This window comes from Giraffa tippelskirchi, chromosome 4 (assembly GCF_054371585.1).
Source record: "Giraffa tippelskirchi isolate mGirTip1 chromosome 4, T2T-mGirTip1v1.2.pri, whole genome shotgun sequence".
In the NCBI taxonomy this organism is placed as follows: Eukaryota; Metazoa; Chordata; class Mammalia; order Artiodactyla; family Giraffidae; genus Giraffa; species Giraffa tippelskirchi.
The window spans coordinates 66,909,195-66,926,211 of record NC_137278.1 but is presented as its reverse complement, the minus strand read 5'-3'; the positions used below and the strand labels follow the sequence as shown (position 1 = coordinate 66,926,211).

At 37.6% G+C, this 17,017-nt stretch overlaps 1 long non-coding RNA gene across 1 annotated transcript in view; it reads right to left on the bottom strand.

Moving 5' to 3' along the window:
- Positions 1 to 1,241: 1,241 nt before the first annotated feature.
- Positions 1,242 to 17,017, bottom strand: part of LOC145545350 (uncharacterized) — a 439,405-nt gene continuing 423,629 nt past the window's right edge. Inside the window, exon 7 of the long non-coding RNA XR_014082017.1 lies at positions 1,242 to 3,257. This is a non-coding gene — a long non-coding RNA (uncharacterized LOC145545350). The remainder of the gene's footprint in view (positions 3,258 to 17,017) is intronic.

Here is a 17,017-nt window from a genome sequence, read left to right as displayed (position 1 = left end):
TTCAAATATCACTTCAACCCTACACATCTCAGATCTTAAGGAAAAATCAACTTTTAACATTTAATCCTCTTATTAAAATATAAAGTTCATCTCTCTTAAATGTAGATTTTCAACACTACAAAGTCCTTTCCAAGATAGTCCTGCTTAGGGTCACATGACCCAAATGTGCTGTGTGACAACTACCCATTGTGAACATAATCAACTAATTTACACAACAGACACTTAAGAATAGCCATGTTAAGTGACACAGTGTAGGATTAACAGGGAGATACAATGGATTTTATAGTAGTTGAAGAGCTCAATCATTCCATGTAATAATTTCCTTTTACACAGATAAAATGCAGTTATTACTGTATTACAAATAAATCAACTGAGAACCAGTGAGGGTTAGTGACTTCCTTCAGGTTATGTAGCTGATGTGTGAGAGGAAAGAAATGACAACTCATGCCACCTGCCTGCTTTCCCCTGAAAGAGCTTCTCCTGTCATAACACACTGCCTCATTAAGTAATGGTGAAAGACACATGACTGAGTCATGAATTTGGAGATCCTCTCCTTGTTGTCTGGGAGGGTATTAACAACACAGTCCACACATAGTTCATCCCTCACCTGGATTTCCAACACACTTTCTCTTTGAGACTCCAGAGTCCCCAGTTCTGGTTGCAACCTCTCCTAATGTTTTGTCCCCCAAATGGAATTCACACTTGGGGTCACTCCTCCTTTCTGTTCAAGACCCATGGTAGTGTCCTCAACTCTGCTTCAAAACTTTTCACCTGGAAAGCTTGAACTCCTCATCCCCTCTCAGAATGTCTTCTTGTTCATGTTGGTTCATATCACCCTTGTGAATATATTCTTTCGTTTCCTCAGTTGTAAAGCCTTACCATTCCCTTTGTTTATGAATCTCAAGAGATTCTGACTTCTTGCAAAAATCCAAAGGAGACAGCTAGTCACTTTTCTTTACTCATTTTCAACACTTTTCTTTTTTCCTTTATCCTTGGATCCCACGTGAATACTTAAAACATCAGTTCCCTTTAAAGCCATGTTTCTGTCGGGAACATCAACTTGCATCCAATGGGACAAGGATGGGGAGATCTATATGCAAAAGTACCATTTGCATTTTTGTCTCATTTAAGATTTAATAATAAATATCTTTTATTATGTATCAGACCTTGAGCTAAAAGTTGGGGATTTGAGAATGTATAAGAAACCTTGTTATTCCTTAACCTTAAACATCTCACAGTCTTGGGTGGGAGCAATGAGAGTGCTAAGCTGTTAGGTTCATGTTCAATGAATCATTTAACCCTGCAGGGAGTCAATACACAATAGATGTGAAAAATGCTATGGCAACAGAGCAGAAAGTGTGTTAATTCCTTACGACATGAGAGCCAGGTTTTGAAGGATTAGCCTAAAATCACCAGGATGGAAAGCAAGGACCCTCTAAAGAGAAAGAACGTTAAGTTTGGGGTAAGAGAAGCTGACTGAGAGGGAGTATTATTGTTGTTAACATTATTACCTAATTCGGTTTGCAAAGGCAGGATGAGAACAGTACTCGAAGGCAGGAAAGAAATGCCACTGTCTACTTTGAGCCCCAGCCTGCAATTAAACCTGAGTACACTTGGCTCCCTACATGAACTCTCACTCTTGGATAAACCAACACTGCCTGGCTTCCATGGCATCTTTTCTGGGCACAAAATTTCATTTTAAAAGACACTGGGAAGCCAATCACGGAGCGGCAAAAACAAAAGCTGTCTGCATTCCCCTGCTGCAAGAACTCTCCTTTAGAGGAAATACTGAAGCAAAGAAAACAAATAAAAGTTGTTCTGAAAGGAGAGGCAATTAAATTTTTGCCAAACATGACAGGAACCTGAGAACTAAAGCAGACAGAGTAATGTCTATCTTTGGCACACCAGACAGGGAGGAGAAGTGCATGTCTTTGATGGCAGACTTTATTTTAAAAGTACTAACTGACATTTTGAAAGGACATAAAAACACAGAGAGGAGAGAGCCCTTCAGCCTCTGCTGTCTGGGCGGCTGAAGCTCCAAAGTGCCCCCAGGGTTTTCATTTTCCTAGTCTAAGGTTAACGGCAAGATAAGGTGTAGGAAAGAAAAGGAAAAAAAAAATAAAACAAATCTCTATCTTAAAGCAGCCATACGAATCCATATGATGCATTTAAGTTGAAAGTATAAAAAGAAAGACATTTCCTGGCTCCTGAAGGAGGCTGGTAGAAGATAACCAAAGTAACAGAAGGCAGAGTTCTGTCCATTATCTGAACAGTCAATGAAGTGCATACATGCTTTTACAGGGAACCCTGTTCCAAGAGGACAGGCACAAAAGCTCAGGTTTAAGGCACCAGTTACTCAAGACTTCAAGAAAGTCTTGGCTTTCTCATAGGACACTTACAGCTGAACAGCTGCCTGTGGTCAGGAGCCCAGCATACCAAGGCCTCCAAATCTTCAGAGCATTTCTCTCGTCTCTTTTCTTCCCTGACCCCTATGCTCCTGCTGTTCACAGAAGGCACAACTTATATGTTTCTTGCCTCTTGATCCTCCTAAAACATTTTGCCCCATCAAAGAAGTTCAGATTTAAGTGTTTCTTTTTTTTACTTTCATTGAGCTTTGAACTTCTTGCAATCCAAATTTCTCCCTCTCTCCCAGAGTCATGTAGACATTACACTTTACCTTTGAAATGAGGATGGTTATGATTCCCTCCCTCCACTATTACTCAGGTAAAAGGGATTCATATCATTCTGACAGGAGGCATGGAAAAATCAGGTAGTCAATGAGAATATGACTCGGAGGATGGTCTATTTCCAGTCCTGCACTGATCAACTTGTTTCAGTTCAATGTGAATAAATACAGAAGAGGAAGAAGAGATGTGTACAAGTAAGTAATTCAGGACCCACTCCATCCTTTTTGGCTTTCTCACATGAAGATTCCACACAATTCTCAGCAGCCCAGTATCTCCAACTTACCTCTGACCAAGTCACTGTGTGCTGCAATCAATGCCATCATTCAGTCTCTGTTTATCAAGTTCCCACTCTGGGCAAGATGCTAAGTTAGAGGATACAGGAATGAAGAAGAAGGGATGCCAGCCTGCAATGACATCATAGCCTTAGCAAAAAAACTTACCGGGAGCCTGAGGCCAGGGTGAGCAGGAGTCTGGAGAGGGAGTTTCATTAGGGAAAACATCTGACAGGGCAAGATAATCCAGGCAGATCCAAGGTCTCAGAGTTCAGTCAGGGAATCAGAAACAACAGTCCTGACAAAAAGAGGACAGTGACATGAGCGCAAATCCCAGGACAAAGTTTATTTCCTACCTAAGCCATTTTAGATTTCTTCTTGTCTATAAAGACCCAGGACCTGGGGAAATAAATATATCCAGAAAGTGTTTCAAGGCCCCCAGGGAAAGCCTGATGCTGTGTGAGCACAAAAACAAATTATTAAATTGCTTTATAACCTCCATAAAATAACATGCTTTGTTATTATAATGGCTAAAACAAAAGCAGAGTTGCCTGTACATTGAAATAGCTCATTTGCCACCACTGCCCCCCCACACACACACAAGATTTCAAAAGGACAATTACAAAAGTAAGCATAAGAAAGGAAAAGGAGAAAATTAAGTTCCTTGTTTCTTAAGTGACCAATATACACACAGAAGTTCAAAGAAAACAAAATTTCAGCATAAATTACAAAAAGTCCTCTCAATTGTTTTCAGAAATGCAATTTAACCATGAAGAGAATCTCTCTAATGTCCTGAGATGATGAAAGGGAAGGCTGGTTTCTTAATTGCCGAGTTGGAAAACACATTAGAGTTTCAAGACGGAGTTTCAAGATTGAGATTCTGGCCAAATATTCTCCTCTGTATATCTACTCTGTTTCAAAAAAGGAAAATGACTCAGGAAAATATGGAACTGTTTTTTATGAAGAGTCAAAAAGAAATTACAGCTAGGAAACACAATTAATCAGAAAAGATGACAGATAAGGAGTCGTAGTTAGGAACCAAACTACCTCAAGATTTTTCTCAGAACTAAATGGAAATAAAATTAAAACATACATCTTCAATTTTATTATTGGGCAATCGCTGCAGGAGGCAGATAGAAAATACTCCCTTTCTGTTATTTTGCAAAGCACAGAGAGCAGTTTTCCAGACAATTTCAGCACTTTACAAAATGCCCAGAAGCAGCAGATCTCTGCAGAAGAGGTCACACACTCATAGGCTCAAGATATAAAGCAAACAGATTCAAGTCAATAGGAACATCAGATTCGTTTGCTGGTTATTGAGTGGAGAGGGCACTTGCATGCCCTGGTCCCTGAACTACTGCCTCAGTCACAGCTCAAGCCTGATATCAATCTAGTCCTGATATCAATTTGGTCAAAAAAAGAAAAACATCATAACGACCTAGATTGGCCATCTGTGTGTTCTAATTTTCTGAAGGTAAAAACAAATTCATGAAAGACGTGCTTAGTATTTTAAAAATATATGCTAAACATTCATATGGTGCAATGATTTTTTACCTACTTAGAAGTTTGTCAGTTTCTTTCTCTTTCCTCAGTTACTGATACCATTCATAAAGTATCCATGTTATAAGTGTGGATAATGTGATTCCTGTTTAGAAAATGAGAAGGGGTGTGGATTAGGGAGAGACTGAATGATTTGGTCCTTCCAGTTCTGAAATTATATAGTTTAATGGCATTCATAACTCTTATTTTTTATTTATTTTTATTTATTGGGGTATAGTTGCTTCACAACATTGTGCTAATTTCTGCTGTACAGCAAATCAGAGGATCAGTCATATGTAAACACATATCCCTCTCTTCTGGATTTTCCTCCCACCTAGGACATCACAGAGCACCAAGTAGAGTTCCCTATGCCACACAGCAGGCATTCACTAGTTATCTATTTAATGCATAGCAATGTATACATGTCAATCTCAATCTCCCAATTTATTCCATGCCCCTTTCCCCCCTTGGTGTGCATATATTTGTTCTCTATATTTGTATCTCTATTACTGCTTTGCAAATAAGTTCATCTGTACCATTTTTCTAGATTCCACATATATGCATTAATACATGACATTTGTTTTTCTCTTTCTGACTGATTTCACTCTGTTTAACAGTCTCTAGCTCCATCCATGTATCTACAATGACCCAATTTTGTTTCCTTCAAAGGCTGTGTAATATTCTATTGTGTATATTTACCACATCTCCTTACAAATAGCTGAGAAAAGAAGAGAAGCTAAAGGCAAAGGAGAAAAGGAAAGATATACCCATCTGAATGCAGAGTTCCAAAGAATAGCAAGGAGAGATAAGAAAGCATTCCTCAGCAATCAATGCAAAGAAATAGAGGAAAATAATAGAATGGCAAAGGCTAGAGATCTCTTCAAGAAAATTAGAGATACCAAGGGAATATTTCATGCAAAGATGAGCACAATAAAGGAAAGAAATGGTATGGACATAAGAGAAGCAGAAGATATTAAGAAGAGGTGGCAAGAATACACAGAAGAACTATACAAAAAAGATCTTCATGACCCAGATAACCACAATGGTATGAACACTAACATAAAGTCAGACATCGTAGAATGTGAAGTCAAGTGGGCCTTAGGAAGCATCACTACAAACAGAGCTAGTGGAGGTGATGGAATTCCAGTTGAGCTACTCCAAATCCTAGAAGATGATACTGTTAAAGTGCTACACTCAATATGCCAGCAAATTTGGAAAACTCAACAGTGGCCACAGGTCTGGAAAAGAACAGTTTTCATTTCAATCCCAAAGAAAAGTAATGCAAAACGATGTTCAAACTACTACACAATTGCACTCATCACACACACTATCAAAGTAATGCTCACAATTCTCCAAGCCAGGCTTCAACAGTACATCAACCATGAACTTCCAGATGTTCAAGCTGGATTTAGAAAAGGCAGAGGAACAGAGATCAAATTGCCAACGTCTGTCGGATCATCAAAAAAGCAAGCGAGTTTCAGAAGAACATCTACTTCTGCCTTATTGGCTATGCCAAAGCCTTTGACAGTGTGGATCACAACAAACTGGAAAATTCTTCAAGAGATGGGAATAGCAGACTACCTGACCTGATTCCTGAGATATCTGTATGCAGGTCAAGAAGCAACAGTTAGAACCAGTCATGGTACAACAGACTGGTTCCAAATTAGGAAAGAAGTATGTCAAGGCTGTATAGTAACACTCTGCTTATTTAACTTCTATGCAGAGTACACCATATGAAATGCCAGGCTAGATGAAGCACAAGCTGGAATCAAGATTGCCAGGAGCAATATCAATAACTTCAGATATGCAGATGACACCACCTTTATGGCAGAAAGGAAGAAGTTAACTAACCAACCTCTTGATGAAATTGAAAGAGGAGAGTGAAAAAGTTGGCTTAAAGCTCAACCTTCAGAAAACTAAGATCATGGCATCTGGTCCCATCATTTCATAGCAAACGGATGGGGAAACTGTGGAAGCAGTGACAGACTTTATTTTCTTGAGCTCCAAAATCATTGCAGATGGTGACTGCAGCCATTATATTAAAAGATGCTTACTTCTTGGAAGAACAGCTATGACCAACCTAGACAGCATATTAAAAAGCAGAGACATTACTTTGTTGACAAATTTTCATCCAGTCAAAGCTATGGTTTTTCCAGTAGTCATATATGGATGTGGAGAAGGCAATGGCACCCCACTCCAGTACTCTTGCCTGGAAAAATCTCATGGACGGAGGAGCCTGGTAGGCTACAGTCCATGGGGTCGCTAAGAGTCGGACATGACTGAGCGACTTCACTTTCACTTTTCCCTTTCATGCACTGGAGAAGGAAACGGCAACCCACTCCAGTATTCTTGCCTGGAGAATCCCGGGGACGGAGGAGCCTGGTGGGCTGCCGTCTATGGGGTCGCACAGAGTCGGACACGACTGAAGCGACTTAGCAGCAGCAGCATATATGGATGTGAGAGTTGGACCATAAAGAAAGCTGAGTGCCAAGGAATTGATGCTTTTGTACCATGGTATTGGAGAAGACTCTTGAGAGTCCACTGGATTGCAAGGAGATCAAACCAGTCAATCCTAAAGGAAATCAGTCCTGAATATTCATTGGAAAGACTGATGTTGAAGCTGAAACTCCAATACTTTGGCCACCTGATGCAAAGAACTGATTCATTGGAAAAGAACCTGATGCTGCAAAAGATCGAAGGCAGGAGGAAAAGGGGACGACAGAGGATGAGATGGTTGGATGGCATCACCAACTCAATGGACATGAGTCTGAGCAAGCTCCATGAGTTGGTGATGGACAGGGAGGCCTGGCATGCTGCAGTCCATGGGGTTGCAGGGGTCAGGTACTACTGAATGACTGAACTGAACTGACCACATCTCCTTTATCAATTCATCTGTCGATGGATATTTAGGTTGATTCCATGTCCTGACTATTACAAATAATTCTGCAATGAACATTGGGGTATATGTGTCTTTTTGAATTATGGTTTTTTCAGCATATATGCTCAGGAGTAGAATTACTGGAATATAATGTAGTTCTATTTTTAGTTTTTTAAGAAACTTCCATACTGTTCACCATAGTGGCTGTATCAGTTTACATTCCCATGAACAGTGCTCAAGGGTTCCCTTTTCTCTACATCCTCTTCAAGAATTTATTGCTTGTAGATTTTTTTGATGGTGACCATTCTGGCTGGTGTGAAGTGATACCTCATTGCAATTTTGATTTGCACATGAAAAGATGATCAACATCAGTAATTTTTAGATAAATACAAATTATAATGCTTATTTTAAATGACCTGACTGAAAACCTAATGCAAAAGTATCAGTAGACATCATTTTTCTTCCAAAGGCACATCAGTTCAGTTCAGTCGTTCAGTCGTGTCTGACTCTGCCACCTCGTGGACTGCAGTAGGCCAGGCTTCCCTGTCCATCATGAGCTCCTGGAGCTTACTCAAACTCATGTCCATTGAGTCAGTGATGCCATCCAACCATCTCATCCTCTGTCGTCCACTTCTCCTACCTTAAATCTTTCCCAGCATCAGGCTCTTTTCAAATGAGTCATTTGTTCACATCAGGTGGCCAAAGTATCGGAGTTTCAACTTCGGCATCAGTCCTTTCAAAGAATATTCAGGACTGATTTCCTTTAGGATGGACTGGTTGGATCTCCTTGGAGTCCAAGGGACTTTCAAGCATCTTCTCCAACACCACAATTCAAAAGCATCAATTCTTCAGCACTCAGCTTTCTTTATGGTCCAAATCTCACATCCATACATGACTACTGGAAAAACTATAGCACTGACTAGACGAACCTTAGTTGGCAAAGTAATGTCTCTGCTTTTTAAAAACTGCTGTCTAGGTTGGCCATAGCTTTTCTTCCAAGGAGCAAGCGTCTTTTAATTTCATGGCTGCAGTCACAATCTGCAGTGATTTTAGTGCTCAAAAAAATAAAAGTCTCTCACTATTACCACTGTGTCCCATCTATTTGCCATTAAGTGATGGGACCAGATGCCATGATCTTAGTTTTCTGAATGTTGAGCTTCAAGCCAACTTTTTCACTCTCTTCTTTCACTTTCATCAAGAGGCTCTTTAGTTCTTCTTCACTTTCTGCCATAAGGGTGGTGTCATCTGCATATCTGAAGTTATTGATATTTCTCCTGGCAATCTTGATTCCAGCTTGTGCTTCATCCAGCCTGGCATTTCTCATGCTGTACTCTGCATAGAAGTTAAATAAGCAGGGTGACAATATACAGCCTTGATGTACCCCTTTCCCAATTTGGAACCAGTCTTTTGTTCCGTGTCCAGTTCTAACTGTTGTCTCTTGACTTGCATACAGATTTCTCAGGAGGCAGGTCAGGTGGTCTGGTATTCCCATCTCTTTCAGAATTTTCCACAGTTTGTTGTGATCCACACAGTCAAAGGCTTTGGCATAGTCAATAAAACAGAAGTAGATGTTTTTCTGGAACTCCCTTGCTTTTTCAATGATCCAGCGGATGTTGGCAATTTGATCTCTGGTTCCTCTGCCTTTTCCTAACACAGCTTGAACATCTGGAAGTTCACGATTCATGTACTGTTGAAGCCTGGCTTAGAGAATTTTGAGCATTACTTTGCTAGCATGTGAGATGAGTGCAGCCTTTTCTAACTCAATGAAACTATGAGTTAGACAGGTTGGTAGGTGCCCAATATGCTACTGGAGATCAGTGGAGAAAGGTAGATGCTAGGTCCTCAAATGACTGCTGAATGAATGAATGCTTTTCAACAAAAAAAATAACAGGAAACTTTTGTATAAAATTATAGGTTTTCCTGGATATATACATGTATGTGTGTATGTGTGTGTGTATATATATATATACATATATATACATATATATATAAACATACATAGAAATACATAACATATATCAATATTGTTTGTGCATTTTTTAATTTTTTCACTTGTTCTGTATTTATTAGATAATAATCTTCCACAGAGAAAACTTTGGTTCATGAATTAGTGTATTTAGTTTGCCACAACTATAGTCCCCACTGAAGAACTAAGATAAGTGTATAATAATGTGTCTTTAAATACCAATTTTCAGCAGGATTCAACTTAATGGTTGTCTCCAAGAGTGGCAAATAACTCATTTTTTTAAAAACTTTTTATTCTTTTATATCTTTATGGACCCATGGATACTTATGTGTTTCAATCAACTATAGTCATATTCTTTCAGATGTACAAAATGTGCCAAATTTGGGCAATGAGAACCTCTTAATGCTTGTCCCTCTGACTCTTTGACTCAACCCATCAATCTGTAAGGGTTTCCTTGCTTTCTAGCACAATAAGGTGTCCTAAATTCACCATGAATTTTCCTTCCTCCAAGTTCACAATCAGCCATTTCTCCAAAGAATCCTGATTCCTTTCTGTGAACGGTATTTAGAAAACAAAATTTGGGCATTACAATGATGATTCCAGATAGAGTGCCATTGCTCTCATGTCCTTCCACTGGACAGAAACAGGATATATATCATATTACCATGAAATAAATTTAACATTACAGGATTTTCACTTAATTTCTTTGATTCAATACTAGTTCTGTTTTTCATACACTGGAAAAATCTCGGTTTAATTATTGGCTGATTCTGTAATATATAAGAAAACACAAAATATCAATGTCAATGTCAATGTTAATAACAACATCAATGAATGATATTTAAGATTTACTTGGACTTCTTTTCATTATCAGACTATATGCCACTAAATTTTGTTTTGTGTCTGTATTCTTCCGGCATCAAAGAAGTTGAAGTTTTATTATGTCGGTTGTCTTTTTATTAATATTTTTAGTAATAGCCCCTCTTTTCCTCCAGACAATATGTACTGTTTCATGATTATATCACAATAAAATTCATTTATAGCATCTTTTCCACCCTTTCTTCTTCATCATGTACTTTTAGTCAATATTCATATCTTTCTCAAGTACCTAATCTTTGTACGCTTAAATATATTAAAGCTTCTATTATTTGTCAGCTTTAGATAATATCCAAAGAAATCATTTAATTTCCTCCCTCCAACCTTTCTCTGTGTAATTTTTACTTTGACATTACATTTACCACTAACAAACGCTTCTTTAACCATTGTCTACAACTTTAAGATCTTCAACCTATAGTTAGATATATAAAGTATTCACCACTGATCTCTGTCAAAGTCCCCCATACCACTTTGTAAATTTTTTTATTTGTAGTAGTTTCCTAGGGACAATATCTCCTGAATTCTTGAATGTCCCATATTTTTCCTATAACCTTCACAAATTTAAAGTACAACTTGAATGGAATAACATCCATTATCTGTTTTCTTAAGTATCTTGAAGATATTATTCCTTTACTTATTGTTTTGAACATTTATTAAGAAAGTCAATGTCAACCTACTTCCTTTCCTTTATAAATGACTCTGACTTCTTTCTTTGCTGTTTCAGAGATAATATCCTGGGTTCATTTTTACATACACAAATGGCCCTCTTAATATGTAGATTCAGATCTTCATTTATATCAATACATTTTCTTGAATATGGTTTTAAACATTCATTCTATCCCACTTTTGCTTTCCTTTTCCAGAGGCGGCAAATAGGTGTTCCCTGCATCTTAAATATTAATCCCAACCCACTCAATTCTTTAGCTGAATGCCATGAAAAATGAGAGCCACCTCTCTGAATCAAGCATTTATAGCTGCTAAGCTGTGTGTAGCCTTTGATTTCTGACCCTATTGTTCCTCTTTATTGGTACCAGGACCAAATACTGTAGTCTAAAACATGCTGTTACTCTTCCTCTTTGAATATATTATAATATTTCAATTGCATCACATTTTAATGTTCTGCAGTATGTGAATTAACTACACAAGCTATTTTCATGGTCCTTCTATTCCCTTGACAGAAATTCTGACTGACATCGATGGGCTACCACATACCCTCTTATATAGTTTCATCATGAAACAATCACTTTCATTGTTCTCCACAGTAAAATTATTTATGTTTAGGATCTTTTTACTTCTGCATTTCCATAATTCTACATCTTTGGCTGTAGATTAAAACAGATAAGCCTCATATCAAATTCTAAATTAGGAACACTTATTAGATGCCTATTGTGTGGAAGACAGTACACCAAAATATGGCACAATGAAGATTATATCATTATTTTCTTTAGTAGGTTAGTCTAGCAAAGTAAATAAGATATAGATATAAACTGTGTGTGTATCTACACAGATATACGTATACATAACATGGATTATGATAAGAAGTATTAGACAATCAAAATACACAAATAAAACTTACTGGGAGTTTAAACCACAGAAAGATGACCTATGGTAGCGGAGATCCTGGGAAACCTTGTAAAAGTAGTGGCCTTTCAGTCTCAAAATATAGAAAAGCTTTAGGTGTAAGGAGATCAGAGAAACATATTTTAAGAAAACAGAGAGTACATTTAAGGAAAAGGCTTAGAAATAGAAAAGTTTGTGTTGAATATGACAAATAGCAGTAGTTTCATTTGCTTGAAACACTCATAAATAACATTTTAAAAAATGAACTGATTGTTTAGAATAAGAGGATAAAATATTTGAGCTTTGTTAGAGAAACAACATGAGGCCAAAGTTCAGAGCAGAAGAGGGATATAAGCATTTCCCAAAGATTAATTCAATAACAGAATACAAAACTGACTGGAATAGAGAGAAATTGTAGGCAGTGATATCAGTGAAAAGTCAGCTCCAACAGTCAAAACAAGAAAGAACCAAATATATCTCTGTATATAAACATAGACCAAAACAACCAGTCTTTTTATAAGATTATACCCCTTTTCCATAAAAGAAATATTTAGAGGCTTTATGGAGTATGTATTATTTAGGCATCTACAAGAAAGGAAATGTATTTCTGGTTTAGTCATAAAACCTGAGAGCATTCTTCTGCTCAGTCATCTACAGAATAAATGATGCAGTCTGCACCATGACAAAGCAGTCTGACATGCTGTATTCACATTTAGAAATCTGAATTTAGCATCTGCAATAAAGAATCTTAAAAAAAATCTACTCAATCTACTCTAAAGCCTTCTCTCCTTTTCTCTCTCCTTTTCTTTCTACCAAATTGTATCTCTTTCCCTTTTAAAACCAATTTGAAGAGGTTAACATTGTCTTGTAATTATATTTTATCTCATGCAAGGATGGTCACTGACAATCTAAGCTAATCCAGGATTTTGTTAAATAAAAAGTCCAAATAGGGTCACTTAGGTTGAATGGAGTGATTTTATCCCTTCATCAAATCAAACATGTAGGATTCACTTCTGCTAAAATTACCTCTCTAGATCTTTGCCTACAGTTTGATGACGGTGACTGAGTTGATTAAAGAGTTTGTGGCAGTAATGGGGTCTTCGGCAGATGCAATCTGAAATCATCAAAAACTGAGAGCAAAAAGGGATTTAAATGGTTCAATGGAGATAATATACCTGAAAAATCCAGCCCCTGTGCTGAATTATTATTCTTCCAAGCAGAAAGGATTCTATGAGAAGAGAGTGACTAGATATTTTCCCTTTGAAACTAGCATAGATTATGAGAAAGAAGCTTAAAAATCAAAGATCAAAGTAAAACAGGAAAGGATTCTAAATTCAGAAATTAAAGTCACTGGAGGCAGCTGGGAACTCCCTCTACGGTTATAGGAGAGTGACAGTCATGTGTTTGGAACACAGAGGAAAGGATCAAATGAACATCACTCATCTGTCACTGTACAAGGCTTTACACTGCTAGTTATTCAGTCATGTGCTTACATCTTGCTCTCTAATTAGTCTGTAAGTTCCCTGAGGGCAAGAGTACTTCATTAATCTTCCCTGTATTGTTAGTATCATGCACAGGGCAATGCATTCAGGATGCTTAACATAACATATATAATTCAACAAAATGGCCTTAGAAGTTACCTTATCATCCATTGTAAGGGATAAATTCCTTGAGGGATAAAACTGTCTTGTTCACTATTGTATACCCAGAATCTAAGGCATTATGGGGGTTTCCCTTATAGCTCAGTTGGGAAAGAATCTGCCTGCAATGCAGGAGACCCAGGTTCAATTCCCAGATAGGGAAGATCCCCTGGAGAAGGAAATGGCAACCCACTCCAGTATTCTTGCCTGGTGGGCTACAGTCCATGAGGTCGTAAGAGTCGGACATGACTTAGCAACTAAACCACCACCACCAAGTCATTATGGACTCATAATAAGTACTTGTTGCACTCTGCAAGCATGCACACTTGGACAATTTTTTAAACAAATTTAAAGAATTGGCAGTATCCATGGTCATATAACCTATACCTGTTTATATAGCTTAGGTATGTGTGCAGCATCTTTTGAAGACCACGACTGCTAGAAATATTTCCTTGATTTCAGTCCAGGTAAGTAACAGTTTGCATTATCTGAAATAATTAAATATATTTAATGTATTAAATACATTAATGATCAAGAACATTCTTTCTCTAAGGTTGGTCATGTAAAAAAAATCTTAAGTAGCTTAAGATGTCTAGCTAATAGAAGAAAATGTCTAGCTAGTAGATACGTTCTAGTTATACAACTGTGATCTCACAAACATCCTTAATTTTCAGTGGGCCTAGAAAAAAAGCAGTATCTGAAGATGTCCTCTATGATTACACATTGTAGAAGTCATCTCTCTAATGCAATGGGCGTATAAGAGAAAGGAAGCAGCTTTTGCATTAATTTAGGCTTACTTCATAAACAACCTGCTCACCAACCCAAAATGCTACAAATCTCAACTTCAGTATCTAGGGAACCATAAAATTAGGTATACAAAAGATTAAAAATTCAAATTCATAATTACAAAGTTTAGGGGATATTTTGCATTAAATAGAAGAGCTTCCAGGATGCATTGTGCTTTAAACAGGTCCCTGACGAAGTACATGTGCACACCTTCATTCACCCACAAATGTCTTTTGTGGAGTGGGGCAGATTTGAGCTGAATGATGCACAAAGAACTAAACAATCACTGCAATCAAATCCTAATCAGTAGCTCAGAGAGAACCAACTGCTGTGCCCATTTGAAGAGAGAAGAGAAAGAAAAAATAAAACTTGAAAGTCTTGTGAACTGAAATGGGAGACCCAGAGCTTCCATTATAGACTTCTTGTGATGTTGTCAATGTCTCAGAAATCAGTGACATGACAATGTTCATTGCTTTTAAAGGAGAGAAATGATAGAGAAGGGAACTCATTGGGGATTATTTTCCCAAGTTTCCGAGTCACATCTTATATAAACTGAGTTAAAATTGTTCATAATGACCATCATGGCAGTGGTGGTGCAGCAAGAAAGTGAAATACTATTACTGAATAGATCAACTGGACCAGCGCCAGCATCCTAATCTGGGCCAACACCCTTTGTCTCAGCCAGGGAGGTGCTTTCTCTAGTCAGATTCATGCATCCAGTAAGAAAACCAATGCTGAGGCTGGAACAGCCCAAGCTTTATTCAGTGGCTAAAGAATGGGGAAGTGGGAACTTAGTTTGCAAATCAACTTTTCAACCCAGTTTCAATGGAGGCACTATATACATAGGAGAGTCCAGGTAAAAATCAAGAGGATTGGAAAGAGTGGAAGGAATACATATGACTTATTTTAGAATACGGGTGTGGTTTGGACCCAGAACTGATGCAACTCTTCTTTTCAGTCTTGGTACGCTTTTGTCTGGTTGTTGTCATGGCAATCATCAACTGTCAAGATGCCAATAGGTGTGTCATTTAGCAAGCTAAGGTATTACAATGAGCATATAATGAGACTCAAGGCCTGCTGGAAGTCAAATCTTCTACCATCTTGGGCCTGGCTAGTTCTAACCGGTTTTTAACTCTTTGCAGCTTCCTCCTGAAACTTACATAGGAGTACTGTAAATAGTTTATGTTGGATGGAGGGTCAGGGGTATGATTCTGGGGCAACAGCCTTGATAACAGTGTTATGAATAAACACTCTACCAGGAAAGAAATATGTGGTTTAGTGCTGGGTCTTCACAAATAGTATTTTGGTCAATTTAGCTTAACAAGCATTTAGGGGGCTATTCCATTTTCTCATCATACAGTGAAAGGGTTAAGCCAGATTGTTTCTAGGAGTCATTTCCAACTTTGACATTAATTTCTAGGTCCCCAGTCACCTAAGTCATAAAACACATACAACACTCAAACCTGGACACACAGTTTGCTCCACTGGCTCAAGATCTGCTAGAAAGATCTCACCCTGCTCTGATTTCCACCTCTAACTCATTAAAACACAGGATAAAGAAAGCACCAGTCTGTGTTTACGTAGTCATAAAGAGTGTTGCTCCTTCACTTGCCTTCACTTTAAAAGGCAAGATATCTTCCTTCTTCATAAACCACGTCTTTGCTTAAGAATCACCTCCTTAATGAGTACTTCCCTCACCAATCTACTGTTTCAGTCTCCAAACCAACAACTGTATTTCCTTTCCTTCTTTCTTTCTTTCTCCTAGCACTTATCACCCTGTATTTTATTTATTAATGAAGTTTATTGTAGAGGAGAATGAGTTCATTGAGGGCAAAAATTTTTATTTCATTTTTTTCACTGCTATATTCCCCGTGCCTATATTATAATGCTTGGCACACAGCAGGTGGTCAATAAATATTTGTGGAATTAATTAACAAATGAATCAGTACTTTGCTCCCGGGATAACTGTGAACTAAATTTCTAGTTAATACCACTAAGATTTCATCCCAGTTATACATCTTCAGTGTTCCACCAGCTATACAGATTATAAAAGAATCATATAAAATCCTCATTTTAAATCTTGGTATTAGGATACTTCTAATCTGCAACTTTATACACATTCTCAAGTGTACTAGGAAATACAACACCTATGTGTCCTTTATAGGCTATCTGAAAAAAGTGAATCAAAGTTAAAAACTCAGAATGTAAAAAGTATGTTAAAATGCTTCATAGGAAGCACTCGTTGGGTATAAACAGAATCTAGATTAAACAAGTTTATTATACAGATTCTTCTTAGATTGATCCCTCAAAAGCACCAACTGCAGCTGAAGGGCCCTGAAAACAGCTTGGACAAGAATCAATTAGAAAACCATGGCCATGTTATAGCACTGTGGTTTATCTTGAAAGATAAAGTGAGTTTAATGTAGGAGAAAACTGAGGCAGCCAAAGGGTTTCAAAGATGCTTCTAAATCTCCAACTAAAGTAAAGCAAGGTTACCTAAAGTATGATGGAAAGGTAAAAGCTGGATATGTATGAAAAAGGTTTGGAACAGTAACTGGAAAATTTACTAAGGAGTTAAGGAGATACATGGCAATAACTTTATGGCCATGTCCAGAGTTTTATAACGCACCAACTCAAAATGACTGTCCTCCCCAAAAACATTCAAACTTCAGAAGTCTATTTCTAATCAACTCATTTATCTCACAACCAAATAGCATAAATTAAGGAAAGTATGTTTATGTCAAGACTGAAAGTCAAAATTCTAAGGGTTCATTTATAACCTGTACAATATGGTATAATACTGAAGATATATG